This window comes from Saccopteryx bilineata, chromosome 6 (genome assembly GCF_036850765.1).
Source record: "Saccopteryx bilineata isolate mSacBil1 chromosome 6, mSacBil1_pri_phased_curated, whole genome shotgun sequence".
NCBI lineage: Eukaryota > Metazoa > Chordata > Mammalia > Chiroptera > Emballonuridae > Saccopteryx > Saccopteryx bilineata.
The window spans coordinates 195,552,074-195,566,982 of NC_089495.1; the positions used below are offsets into that span (position 1 = coordinate 195,552,074).

At 44.9% G+C, this 14,909-nt stretch overlaps 1 protein-coding gene across 1 annotated transcript in view; it reads right to left on the minus strand.

Annotated features, from left to right (window-relative positions):
- PKIG (cAMP-dependent protein kinase inhibitor gamma) overlaps positions 1-11,537 on the minus strand; it is a 69,051-nt gene extending 57,514 nt beyond the window's left edge. Inside the window, exon 1 of the mRNA XM_066235915.1 lies at positions 11,406-11,537. The gene's annotated coding sequence lies outside the window, so the exon portion shown is untranslated. The remainder of the gene's footprint in view (positions 1-11,405) is intronic.
- Positions 11,538-14,909: the final 3,372 nt, after the last annotated feature.

The following is a 14,909-nucleotide window of genomic DNA, read 5'->3' on the forward strand; positions in this document are numbered from 1 at the left end:
CACAGGCCCATTCTCCTCCTGAGTTATCTGTGCAAGTAGCAAGGTTGGAAGTTCTTGACCAAAAGTTGTTTTCACAGTTTCCTCCCGATCAGATCTGCTCCCTCTCCCCCCTCCTTGATCTGCTCCAGCCAGATAGATCCTCCTCAGCCTGACACTCGGGGCACTTCTTTGTTCTCAGACATCTCCTGACCATGTTTTCGCCCCATCCCGCCTGAACACCTTTTCTGCTTCCTCCTCCTAATTCCTACTAACCCTAAGGATCCGGGCCGAGCACCGGCTCTTTGGTGGGCCTTGCCAGACTCAGCCGCCACTTGGCTGCCTCTTCTGGAGTCCTCCCAAAACTTAGCACAAGACTGCCTTAAGGTCTCAATTACCTTTCCATTTGTAGGTATCTCTCTAAACAGGCTTTAAATGCCTTGAGGACAAAGGCCTTCCTTTTCCATATTATTTTATTAGGATTCTCACAGCCCCTCGAAGACTCATTGTGAAATCTTCCTTTGATTCAGGCTGCTGCATTTGCTCACTGAAACCTGCCCGTGTTCTTAACGATGCCTCAGATGAAAACTCGATCCAAAGGCTTTGCCCCAAACACAACGCTTCACTTGACAATAGCTTCTGTGCTGGCATAGAGCCCAAGTGGTCCCAAAGAATGCCAAGTTCCTCGTGCTGCACATTCAGAGGCCAGGACACCCTAAAACAGGGGTCCCCAAACTTTTTACACAGGGGGCCAGTTCACTGTCCCTCAAACCATTGGAGGGCCAGACTATAAAAAAAACTATGAGCCTGACCTGTGGTGGCGCAGTGGATAAAGCATCGACCTGGAAATGCTGAGGTCGCCGGTTCGAAGCCCTGGGCTTGCCTGGTCAAGGCACATATGGGAGTTGATGATTCCAGCTCCTCCCCCCTTCTCTCTCTGTCTCTCCTCTCCCTCTCCTCTCTAAAAAATGAATAAATAAATAAATAAATAAATAAAAAGAAACAAATATTTAAAAAAACAACAACAAAACTATGAACAAATCCCTATGCACACTGCACATATCTTATTTTAAAGTAAAAAAACAAAACGGGAACAAATACAATATTTAAAATAAAGAACAAGTAAATTTAAATCAACAAACTGACCAGTATTTCAATGGGAACTATGCTCCTCTCACTGACCACCAATGAAAGAGGTGCCCCTTCCGGAAGTGCGGCGGGGGCAGATAAATGGCCTCAGGGGGCCGCATGCGGTGCGGGCCGTAGTTTGGGGACCCCTGCCCTAAAGTACTGCTCTGGGTGTCAGCTGGTACCTCCTCCTGAACATACCCTAAGCCTGGCATGTGCTGTGTCTTCCCTTCCCACCCAGCAAACCATCCTTCCGCCTGAGTTCCCACTGGAAGGCTGATGTAATTAACAGTGACATGCTGAAAGTGACCGGATCGGAGTCCTCTCCTGAGGAGGCTGCCAGGAGAAAGGTATACACAAGGGGGCAGAGCAAGGAAAAGCAAAGCATCGTTCCAGACCGGGACTCTGACACCGGCACCAAGTCGAATTCCAGTGAGTTCAGCTGGACCATGCTGTTCACAGTGTTCCTTTGCTGAGAACCTTCTAATACTTTCCACTGTACTTAGAAGGAGATCCGTGCTCCTCTTCGCAGCCACGAAGCCTGGCGACCCCGCCTGGACTGTGTCTCTCGTCGGAAACGGTACTTCTCTCCCTCTCCCCGGCATCACGGCTCTGTCCGAGCTTTGAGCCGACAGCCTCAGCTCCACTTCAGAGCCCTTGTGCCCGTGGCTTCCACTCATGGTCACACTCACCAGCTGCGTGACCACAGATAACTATCTCAATCACTATGAAACTCAGTTTCCTACCAATGAAGTTCAGTACGTTTTAAATACTGGATAAAATCCCCCGATTCCTTCAGAAGTTAAAACTATTCCCAATTTCACTTTTCAGTGATTATCAAGGAGGATCAAGGAGTACATCTGACCCCTTTTTAACTTCCTTTTCACTCAGAGACATAAATATGTACCAAAGTAAAGGATTCCCATAATTATAAAAACCCAAAGTTTTTTCCCATCGACTCTACTGATTTAAAAGTTTCAATCCGATTTAAATTAGAAGTAGCACATCTTCTAATACAACATTGGTTAGATGACTACTAGGAATGATCTGTGCTAGATCCTTTGAAAAGCAATATTAACAAAATATACTGAAGTCGTGGGGTGGGGTCAAGTAAAGAGACAGTGTAATAAAACATTTAAATAAGACAGTCTATGGGAAATAAATCTAAGAGTTCATATGTCACCGGGGCCAAAGAGTGGCATTAGGATAGTGCTCTTTTTGAGATAAAACTGTACTTTGTGTTTATTTGTTTTTTGTTATTTGAGGATAGAGAATGAGGGAGGGTAGTTTGTTTGACTGAAGACGTTTATGAAAGTACAAGATGTTAATCAAAGATGGAAAGAAAGCCAACTTTTTACTTACTGAAACAACAAAAATCAAACTTTAAAAAAATCAAACCTAAAGGCAAGTGGTCATTTGAAGAGGGAGAAAAATCTTCCAGAGAATTTAAGGTTAGGGCACTGACCCTCTGACCTGCATTTACATAACTCTCATACCCAGGAGACGTGACAGCTGATTGTCCTGTCCAAACAAACTCTGCAGCAATTTATTATAACCCTCACAGAGGTCCCATTTCTCTTCCCACAGTATCTACTAATTCTTATCTCAGTGTGTGATTGGGATGAATGTTCTGCGTAATTAGAATTCTTTGCAGTACTGAGGAGAAAACCAAGTGTTTAAAGCGTAGTCTTCATTTAAAAAAAACACAACACTGACTTTTTTAGAGGAATTCTGGCTTTGGGAAAGCTCTTTTAACGAGGAGTTGAGCAACGTGCTATAAGAGAAATATAGACAAATGAGGATACTGTTTATATTTCAAAGATGGTGAAACAGATTCTGCTGCAAAATTTGACCAAGTGTTCCTAAGGAAAGCTATTTTTAGCCCTCTATCAACTTGGTTGGTAAGTGTTCCATTTCTTGTGCATATATGGACAAGCTATACAAAGGCACATTGTTTCCACGCTTTAGAAACAAACATCTGGCAAATGGAAACGAAGCTTATTGCACTAGGATGTTTACTTGCTAGACTGAAAAGTAACTCAAGGGCCCGCTAATGTGAAGCCTCAGAGAGAGAGAGAGTTCATACAGGAATAGGCTGGACTCCCCAAAACCATGGTCCCCTTCCAGAACAGACCACCAATCTAGAAAGCTGTGATGAACGCTAATTAATCCAGAACCCATTTCCGTGAACTGTTTCACGGTCTCATGTGGTATATAAGATGCTGTCACCATTCCCGTTCTTTTCAGGTGGAGAAACTGCAGCTCAGAAAGGCTGGTGTCCGAAGTCACCGAGTAGGGAAGCGCCGTGGCTATCACAGTCAGCTTCCTAAAGCTACGCAGAGGTGATGATGATGGTGGCGACAGTATGTCAGTCAACCTCACCGTGTGCTGAGCTTTGTTCCTTGCCCCCTTCCTATGTCGATTCATGTCACCTTCAGGACCACCCTATCAGGTACACTGGCAGGTTTGTCTTTGGGCCACCAACCTTCCCTTTGACCACCCTGCCACTATACATCCCTGCTTCTGCCCCCCCCCCCCCCAGATTAAAATGAGCACTCCAAAGGCCTGATGTTCTCTCTACCTTCATCCGGAATCAAAACCGGCTCCAAAATGCTGATAATTACTGAAGCTGGATGAGGGGTAGTGGGAGTTTTTTACATTTTTCTACCTTCATATTTGAAAATTACCTTATAAATCTTTAAAATGTTGTGCTCTAATGTGGAATCTGATCTACTGAAGAGGCTAGAAGACCAGCCTCCACTAAATGGATTCAAAGGATGTGTTATGGACAATAGCTATGTAATAAAAGAAAGTCACATCATCCCGCGAACATAAAATGAGCACCCCTTATGCTAGGAGAAATAAAGGTCCCATGTATGCAGGATTCCTGTGCTCAACTAGCTAGGAGTTTAGGAGCAGACCAAAACAAACGCAATAGGAATTACAGAGGAGGGGTATTTATGAGAAATGCTATAAAAAGAAAAGTTGCCCTGGCCGGTTGGCTCAGCGGTAGAGCGTCGGCCTAGCGTGCGGAGGACCCGGGTTCGATTCCCGGCCAGGGCACACAGGAGAAGCGCCCATTTGCTTCTCCACCCCTCCGCCGCGCTTTCCTCTCTGTCTCTCTCTTCCCCTCCCGCAGCCAAGGCTCCATTGGAGCAGAGATGGCCCGGGCGCTGGGCATGGCTCTGTGGCCTCTGCCTCAGGCGCTAGAGTGGCTCTGGTCGCAATATGGCGACGCCCAGGATGGGCAGAGCATCGCCCCCTGGGGGGCAGAGCACCGCCCCTGGTGGGCGTGCCGGGTGGATCCCGGTCGGGCGCATGCGGGAGTCTGTCTGACTGTCTCTCCCTGTTTCCAGCTTCAGAAAAATGAAAAAAAAAAAAAAAAAAAAAAAAGAAAAGTTTAGCCCTGGCCGGTTGACTCAGTGGTAGAGCATCGGCCTGGCGTGCAGAAGTCCCGGGTTCGATTCCCGGCCAGGGCACACAGGAGAAGCACCCATCTGCTTCTCCACCCCTCCCCCTCTCCTTCCTCTCTCTCTCTTCCCCTCCCACAGCCGAGGCTCCACTGGAGCCAAGATGGCCCGGGCGCTAGGGATGGCTCCTCGGCCTCTGCCCCAGGCGCTAGAGTGGCTCTGGTCGCAACAGAGCGACACCCCGGAAGGGCAGAGCGTCGCCCCCTGGTGGGCGTGCCGGGTGGATCCCGGTCGGGCGCATGCGGGAGTCTGTCTGACTGTCTCTCCCCGTTTCCGGCTTCAGAAAAATACAGAAAAAAAAAAAAAAAGTTCAAACACAGTGCTATGTGAATTGGAAAAAGAAGTCACAGTAGGACAAATTTCCATTCAACATTAACTCTCTGGGACAATCCAAACTTTCTGGTGTATTGAACACTAAACATTATCTAAATTCAGTGAGTGGCAGCCCACAAGAAGAAATGGAGTTAAACCCAAAAGCAAAATTCATGCTGGAATGCCCACATGCCCTCTCTTCTGTGGCACAATCATGGTCTCCAGACAGAAATCCAAGCCTCTAGGTGGAGAGAGGCAGAGCTCCTCGGATGTCTTAGGAGCAAAACATGTTAGCAGGGAAGAGAATAACCAAAACACCACTTATCACTTATAACACTAAAAACTGAGAAACAATGCAAATGTCCAACAAAAGGATTTGGTGATATTATTCATGTCAACTGATGCACATTAATCTATTCATAACAATTAAAATAAATAAAGTAGAAGCTCTCTCCCCGATGTGATCAGGACTAGTAACGGTAGAATTCACTAAAAACAAAACCAAAAACAACAGCTGGTTAAAGAGAGAAATCGTTTAAAATGTACATTCATTTGTCAAATACTTGAAAAGAAACCAAGGCTTTTTCTTGAGAATAATAAGTTCTAGCAATTAAAGTTCTGGCATGAACCACACCCGTGATACGTGTCTATGATTTCTAGTTTTTACTGGAAAGCCACTTGTGAAATGAAATCTGAAGGCAAAATCCAACATTTTGATGAACTTTTGTCCTCATTCATTTCAGAGATCTCGTCTTACCTATAATTTGACAAGAACCTTTTTTTAAAAAAATCATTTCTCTTTATCAGGTCTTTTAAACGCATTCAGTGTTTTGGGGGTTTTTTAAGTCATTTTTTCCCCTTTTGTTTCCTCATGTTTCATTAGTTTACACTTAGTTATTTTGTAATTCAATAACAAGGAGAACAGGCTTGGCAATAACCCATCTGACTCTTGTTCTTCATCCTCATCATCATGGCAACACTTACAAGGTGTTTAATATGTGCCATGCCTTGTTCTAAGCATTCTACCTATATTAAGCCCTTTACTCCTCAAGGTCTAGATACCATTGTGACATCACCTTTTGAAAAAGGACACGCAGCCCTGGCCGGTTGGCTCAGCGGTAGAGCGTCGGCCTAGCGTGCGGAGGACCTGGGTTCGATTCCCGGCCAGGGCACACAGGAGAAGCGCCCATTTGCTTCTCCACCCCTCCACCGCGCTTTCCTCTCTGTCTCTCTCTTCCCCTCCCGCAGCCAAGGCTCCATTGGAGCAAAGATGGCCCGGGCGCTGGGGATGGCTCTGTGGCCTCTGCCTCAGGCGCTAGAGTGGCTCTGGTCGCAACATGGCGACGCCCAGGATGAGCAGAGCATCGCCCCCTGGTGGGCAGAGCATCGCCCCCTGGTGGGCAGAGCGTCGCCCCTGGTGGGCGTGCCGGGTGGATCCCGGTCGGGCGCATGCGGGAGTCTGTCTGACTGTCTCTCCCTGTTTCCAGCTTCAGAAAAATGAAAATTAAAAAAAAAAAAAAAAAAAATGCTGAAAAAGGACACGCAGTGAGGTTGAGTAACTTGCCTGGGGTCACACAGCTAGTAAATGGCAGAGAACTGCGACACAGGTAGTAGTCTGGTTCCAAGTTGGTGACTTCAATCACTATACTAAAACTCCTTAAAGCCAAAAAAGTGAGAGATTCAGTGTGCCGGAGTTGGAGAGCAGTGCTGTTCACAGTAGTGCTTTTAGAAGACTAGATATGTAATGTTTAGCACTAATCTTCATCTCAAAATAAAAGTTAATTATCAAAGGTTCCAATCTAAGGAACAGAAAGGGAAATTTAGCACAATCTGACTTCAGCTTGCAGAATGGGTTGGAGGGAGAGCCAGAAAGATCTTTCTATAATGTAAATCTGATTAAGTCATTTCCCTTCCATTCAATGGCTTCCCTCTGCTTTCGGGAAAAAGTCCAAGCTCCTGAATAAAGGCTCCGGTGGCTGGCTCTCCAGCCTTATTTCCACCCTCCCTCAGGACCTATGCCTGCTTCTCGCCATAAGCAGGGAGGGTTTCCCCTTACACTCCTCTCCCCTACCTCTTAGTTGTCAAGTCCTGTGGATTCTCCCAGGACCCCTCTTAGATCTGCCTTCTCCATCCCACTCCTGCTGCCACTGCCCTACATCAGGCCTGTCTCGTTTTAATTTCACTTTTTTTTTACCTTTACTCCTCCATCTCCCCAAATAGGCTAAATATATCCTTATTGCTTTTTCTAATTATGAAAGCAATTCATGCTCATAAAAAAGAAAAATAATGCAAAAAAGAAAGGAATAAAAGTCTCCCCAGGATCTCAAGACACAGACATATAAAGAACTTTTTCAAGTACATCCAGGTGCATGGCAGCATTATTCACAAAAGCCCTAATCAGGAAGCAACCCAAATGTCCGTCCACGAAATGGATAAACAAAGTGTGCATATGCACGCACTGTATGTACAAAATGTTTTGGAATGTTATTCAGTTTCAAAAAGGAAGGAAATTCTGACAGATGCTACAACATAGCTGAACCTTGAAAACATGGTGCTAAATGAAAGCCAATCACAAAAAGATAAATATTATATGATTCCACTTAGACAAAGTATCCAGAGCAGTCAAGTTCACACAGACAGACAGTAGAACCCTGATTGCCAGGGGCTGGGGGAGGGGAAACGGGATCTTGTTTAATGGGTGTAAAGTTTCAGTTTCACAAGATGAAAAGGTTCTGGAGAATGACTGATTGCATGATATAAATATCCTTAACACTATTGAACTGTACACTGAAAAATGGTTAAGATGATAAATTTTATGTTATGGGCATTTTACCACAATTAAAAACACAATTTTAAAAAAATAAATCTTTCCCAGACATTTCTCCTATAAATAGGTATGTATATATTTAAAAGAAGTTAAAAATAGGCACATACTGTAATATGCTTTTCATACCTAACCATACTTTAAACTTCTTTCATATATATATATAATATATATGATATATTATATATATATATATCCCACCTCATTCTTTTTTTTTTTAAACAGAGACAGAGTCAGAGAGAGGGATAGACAGGAACAGAGAGATGAGAAGCATCAATCATTAGTTTTTTGTTGCGACACCTTAGTTGTTCATTGATTGTTTTCTCATATGTGCCTTAACTACAGACCTTCAACAGACCGAGTAACCCCTTGTGCCAGTGACCACTCGAGCCAGTGACCTTGGGTCCAAGCTGGTGAGCTTTTGCTCAAATCAGATGAGCCTGCACTCAAGCTGGTGACCTCGGGGTCTCGAACCTAGGTCCTCGGCATCCCAGTCCAACGCTCTATCCACTGCACCACTGCCTGGTCAAGCTCCACCTCATTCTTTTTTAATGCCTAGTAGTACCCATCACATGACTGCACCATAATTTAACCAGTCTGTTTGCAGTTTTTCAATGTTATAAAAACATCATAGTCTGGCGCAGTGGATAAAGCGTCGACCTGGAAATGCTGAGGCCACCAGTTCAAAACCCTGGGCTTGCCTGGTCAAGGCACATATGGGAGTTGATGCTTTCTGCTCCTCCCCCTTCTCTCTCTCTCTCTCTCCCCTCTCTATAATGAATAAATAAAATCTTTAAAAAAAAATCATAGTCAACATCTTAGTATATTTCTCATTATGTCTTATGCTAGACATCCGGTTTTTTTCATAGCCCTTTTTGGGTATCAATATCCCGATTTTCCAAAGGGAAAAATACCTCCTCTTAACCCAAACACTTGTTGTCCTCATCCTACCTCCTCCCCTCCAGCCTACACTTTTTCTGTTTGGCTGTCCTGGGCACGTTTATTTTAAAGTTTATTCCTCATACTTAATTTCCATATTGCTACTGTCATTTCTTCTATACTGACTTTTTCTGACTGTCGTGGCTTGCATAACACAATTGCTTTTTGTCTATCTTCTAGCTGCTGGTTCACTTAACCCTGTATCTAGTTATTTTTAACTTAATTCTGTTGAATTTTCAGAGCATATAATCATACAATAGGCAGACAATCACCTCATCTCGTGAAGACTAAAAGCTCTTGGGCTCAGGCCGACCTGGATGCAAATCCTCCGCGACCTTTCTTAAGCATTTTCCCTGGGTTTCCTCACCCAGGAGCTGGGAACTCTAAGGAGGCTATCTCGCAGCTTTGTTGTAAAGGTCACATTATTGAGACTCGTGCGTGAAAAGTGCTTAGCACAATAGCACCTCCATAAACGTCTGCTATCTGCCGATAATGAAAATACAACTTTCCCTCCACATTTACACCTTTTATTTTCCTCTTGTTGCATTGTACTGGTGGCCCTCCTTTTCAGCATTTACCTTGCTCCCCACTTCTCCCCACAAAAAGCAGAAGCCACTAGACTCCTTTTAAAGCATCTGTGATGTGGATCTCATCCACTCTCCCCTTCTCAGGAGAGCTGTGCCACTGCTTTTCCCTTCCCCTCTGTGTGTTCTCAGCGTTTCTCACCTTTGCCCTCAGCATTTCAGTCTGCTCTCCTCTCTCTCTTGCGTGCCTAAAGAGGCTTCACCTGATTCCCCAATCACATTCCAGCCTTCTCCCCCTTCTCCTTCACAAACTTCTTTCAGCTGCCTACACGCTGTCTCTACCTGCTCTCAGGTCCCCCTCTCTCCTCATCCCACTGATATATCATATTAAACCTTTGGAAGCTGCTGGCATCATAGATTCTGCCACCACCGTTTCTCCAAATGTACTCAGTTAGATCCCCAGTGATATCTATACTTATTTATCCAAAGGACACTTTAATATTCAAGCTATTTAATTTGAAAGCTCAGCAGCATCCAGCAAAATGGAGCTCTTCCTTAGGCTTTCATTACTGCACAATCCTAAATTCCCTTCTACTCCTCTGGCCATTTCTTCTTGGTGTTGTCTTAAGTGAATGGTTCTTCCAAGAGCATTCACAGTGGCCCTGAATGAGCTGGGCCTTTTAAAAATATCTCTCTGGATGGGTCCCTTCCAATATTGATTAAGTTCTGCTTATACTGGATGGCTTTAGTCTTTTAAATATTGATTTAAGCTCTAGTTGTGCTAGGCTGCTTCCACTTCTATGAATGTACCTTTAAACCTGTTTGGAATATATGCCGTGAGGGCAGAGACCTAATTCCTTACTGCCTGCCCGGCACATAGTAGATGCTCAATAAATATTTTTTTTGATCACCATAAATGAATGGCTGCAATGTAAAAGTAGATTGGAGGAGTGACAAGAAAACTGATCTTTCTGAAACCATACCTCAATCAAACACACAGCACACACTCACTGACCACTTAAAATCCTGATGGTTCCCCCCCCCCCCGGCCCCCAAGATAAAGTCCAAACTTCTCAAAACTTGCAAGAAGACACAAGAAAAGTTTTTTAGAAGGAGCACCTCTTATCTCTCACACATCGTCTAGCTAGATCACTTCTACTTCTCAGAATCTGATGCTAGCCAGCTTGTGAAATCTTGCAAATTCCCAAGAAGCCTGTGCTCTTTCCCCAGGGCTTTGCGCACACTGCTTACCCTGCCTAGAACATCGTGCACTCATCGGCCTCATCTTATGACCAATACAGAGGCAGACTTCATGTCTCATTTTGGAAGTCATCCCCTTTCGGAATCTCTCTTTCATCATCCACCCAACCTCATCTTTGGAGACCTGGATTAACGGCGTTCTTTGTGTATTCATAGCCCCTTGCATGTCCAAAATCACAGCGCGAACCACACAAGTTCCTATTCATGCTGTGAAACTGTGGTGTTTCCTGAGGACAAGATGTCTCATTCACTTTTCTGCCTAAGGCAATCAGCCCAGGCCCCGGCACACAAAACACGCTCAATGATAGGCCTCCTTGTAGTACTGGTATACCTTGGAGATACGGCGAATTGAGTTCTAGACCACAGCAATAAAGCACGTATTGCAGTAAAGCCAATGGTAATCTTTTTCACAGGTGGAGGGCCTAGCTCTTCGTTTGTATTGTATAAATGCGCAACACCTGTGGAACGCGATTAAAGCCAAGAGCAATTAAAGGAGGTATGGTATGCCTATGTAGTTATCATCAAAGCTCCCAAGTAGTGAGGACTTACCTGCAAGGGCTTAAGCTTAAGATATAAATTAACTTTGTAATAACCTTATAAGACAGGTATGACCACTGTCCCCATTTTTCAGATGGGAAAACTGATACACAAAGTCAATCTTCTCTAGACCCAGAAGAATCACACACAGACATACACATTTTTCTTTTGCAGTTTTTAGTTATTCCCCGGCCCCCAAATAAGAAGGGCTTTCTGTTTTTAAAGAAACTTTCAGATCAGGCTAAAGCAATGGCCCCAAAATACAATGAACAGCCAAAAGCGCACTCCAAACCAGCGCCGGGCAGGGTTAAGGGGCACAAACACCGGCTGAGGGGATGAAGGTCCGGCCTCCACCACACGGTCCCTCGCCCTCTGCAAAGAGTCCGCACCAGAATGGCGTGTTTGTTTGCGACTACCCACTCAGACCCCGCTCACCTGCTGTCCAGCCGCCTCGCCGAGTCGGGGCAGTCGGTCCGCAGCGCCTCCCCCGGGCTGCCAGGCGTCCGCAGCGCTCAGCGGAACCCGTTGCCTTGGCGACCGGAGCGGCTGAACTCCCGTGGTACACGCTACGGCGGCTCGGAAGGGACTGGAAGGGTTCGCGGGTCCTTCCGCCGCCCGCGAGCCGGGAGAGGAGTGAAAATGGATGGGAGTTGGGACCCAGAGCGGAGCGGCCTTTTTTTTTACACATCGACACTGAACGTCCCCCCGCCCCCAAAACCCATGTAGGGTTTGGCATCCTGGAACTTGGCCCCGAGGGAAGGGAGAGGAAGGGAATGCTAGGGAAAGGGGGACAACAAGGCGTTTGGGGGACCTGAGCCTCGGATCCTGCCTGTGCCTCCTTTTCTCACTCTGTAACTTGTGATGGAGACCCTCCGTGGAGAGGACTGGGCCGCAGGCGTAAACTGGCTAGACGGGGCATATCTAAAGATGTGAAAACTGATGTGGGAGGGGTGACAGCTGCCTCTTTCTCTAATCTTCCGACGCGGTGGTGTGGCAAATAAATAAACTTGTTTCTTTGGGTTCAAGTTGCGAATTAGATCACCACGTTTAATTTCAAGATGGAAAATAATTTAGTTTGTGACCAGCGATTGTACTTGGAATAATCCTGCAGATACACTGGAACAGGAGCCTGAAGGATATTTATTGCTCTGTTTTTTGTAAAAACAGAACGATTAAAACCAGTCTAAATGTCCATCGGCAGGGGATTGAGTAGATAAACTATAGTGCATCCATAAAACGGACTACTATAGCAAGAATTAAGAGAGACTCAGGAAGATAACGATAAGAGTTTAGTTGTAGACCTGTAAAAAGGGGATGACAGATGATACTTATAACGCTAGCATATTCATATATGAACTCTGGAAAGAACTGGGAGATGGGGGATAAGAAAATACATTTTCACTGTATGTTCTTTTATGTAGTATTTTAAAAAACCAAGTGCATATATCATCTTTTCAAACAATATATAGGAGTATAGAGGACTGTATCACCCCAAAATATGCCACTTTATAAAGATTATTTTGAGCTGAAGGCAACTGAGAAGTAGATACAGAAAGACTCCTCCTGTCAATATGGGAAGGGCTGCGTTGGGTGGCAGTGAGCCTTCTGTCCTAGAAGATAACGTCACTGAAGGGTTCTTGCAATAGGTGGAAATCGGAGTAGAAAATCTTACTTAAAATCGTGCTTTCCTCCAGCTTTGCCACCTAGAGAATGCACACGTAACCACTGGGGTTAAAAAACACTGAGATGGGCCTGACCTGTGGTGGCGCAGTAGATAAAGCGTCGACCTGGAAATGCTGAGGTCGCCAGTTCGAAATCCTGGGCTTGCCTGGTCAAGGCACATAGCAGAGTTGATGCTTCCAGCTCCTCCCCCCTGTCTCTCTCTCCTCTCTCCTCTCTAAAATGAATAAATAATAAAAAAAAACAACACTGAGATGGGCAAGATCCCACATTTGGGAGGACTAATGCTTGCAGGTCAGAAAATGAAAAACTCTTCAGCCGCTGGCTTGACCCCAGTGTTCCTTACTGAACATAAACAGTGTTCAGAGAATGTAAACAAGTATCAGACAGCCACTCCATAGTTGGAACAAGGCAGAGACAAATAGGATTCAACATCCTCCTCTTCTAACATGAGCAGGTCCTGCTTCTTGAATTTTCAGTGACAATTCTGGCCTTGCTTTATTTGATCCTCCTACCTTCTGGATAAAAATTATTAAGATACATAATAATCATCAAATTGTCCCTGCTTCTTGATTATGTTCCATTCAAAACAAATCCCCACTTTCTATTTAAAAATTTTTTTATTTATTAATTCATTTTAGAGAGGAGAGAGTGAGAGAGAGAGAGAGAGAGAGAGAGAGAGAGAGAGAGAGAAAGGGGGGAGGAGCAGGAAGCATCATCTCCCATATGTGCCTTGACCAGACAAGTGCAGGGTTTCCAACCGCAACCTCAGCGTTCCAGGTCTACGCTTTATCCCCTGCGCCACCACAGGCCAAGCAATCCCCACTTTCTTAAACCACCCTTAGAGATACCCAGCACAAACCCAAATCCCAACATAAGCTCTTCCCAAGTCCCTTAACAAGATATCTCACGGTTTCCCTGGTGTACATCCTTAATAAACAAGCTACTGATAAATCTTCTTGATGACAGGGTTTTATGAGCTACCTGGAAGGTTCAGTGGTCCTGGAACACCCGACTTGGGCAGGTATTTGTGGGGAAGAGGAGGAGCACATAAACTGAGGCAGGGATTAGGCAAGTTTAAGTAACTATCCTTCCTCTGCCATCAAGACTTTCTGTGGCCTTGGGCAAACCGTTTCACTTTCAGCCTTTTTTCCATTTCTATAAAAGAAGAGATCTGAGTATATTTCTAAGGCTTCTGCCAATCTAAAGATTATAGGATTCCAAACTCCATTGGTTCTTATATTCTCAAGTATATGTTCCCTTACATTAGCCATTTGTATAACATTGTTGTCATATCTACATACCACCTATACTGTTATGTATTTAAATTTATTTTATTTTTGTTAGGTTGGCCAAAGGAGGGATGCACAAGCCTGATGAGTTTTATAAGAAGTTTATTTATGCATCTGCAAAACAGACGGGCTAAGACCCTGGTGGCATCAGCGAAGAGCTGGAGAGCTGCAGGAAGGGGGGGAGTCTGATCTAGGGGTTGCTGCAGGCATTTGCTGGCATGGGGTTGCCTGCACCTGGACATGCTCAGATTAGCATATATTGGTTTGTTGCCTTTGGTTACAGACTGTCTCCCTTCCCCAACCCTCAAGTCTGTCCTGATGGCCTTGTCCCAAGGACATTTCCCAGAACCTCCCCAGAGTGGAGCAGTTGCTTAAGGGGAGAGGGAGGTTGGGTGCCTGAGATGCTAATGAAGTACCAGCACTAGTGGGAGGTTGGGTGAAGGGAATTTGAGTTAAAAAGGGGCTGTGGATTTAAAGGAGCCCTGAACCCAAACCTAACAATTTTATTTATTGATTTGAGAAAGGAAAGAGAGTACTCGAAATGGAGGAGGAGCAACTCATTGTAGTTGCTTCTCTTATGTGCCTTGACCAAGCAAGCCTGGGGGCTTAGAACCAGCGACCTCAGCATTACAGGTCAACATTTTTATCCACTTTGCCACTGTTAAGCCTAATCTGGAGGGACTCGAAACATTGAAGACGCGAACAAAATCCGTCGATTACACATCAAAGCTTTATTGTCTAACTTGGCCAAGCGGCAGCAACTCCAACAGAAATCTAAGGGAGAGCGAGCTGGCCCTTTGTTCTACTTAGTTTTTATAGTTTTGCAAGTGGGAAGTATAGAAGCAAAAATTGCAATTAGGTGCCCTTTACCACTATTGGTTATAGTCATATGTCCTTTAACATGATAAGTCCATGTTCAATTTGCAAGCCATACATCATTTTGGAGAAAACAAAATTTACAAGTCAA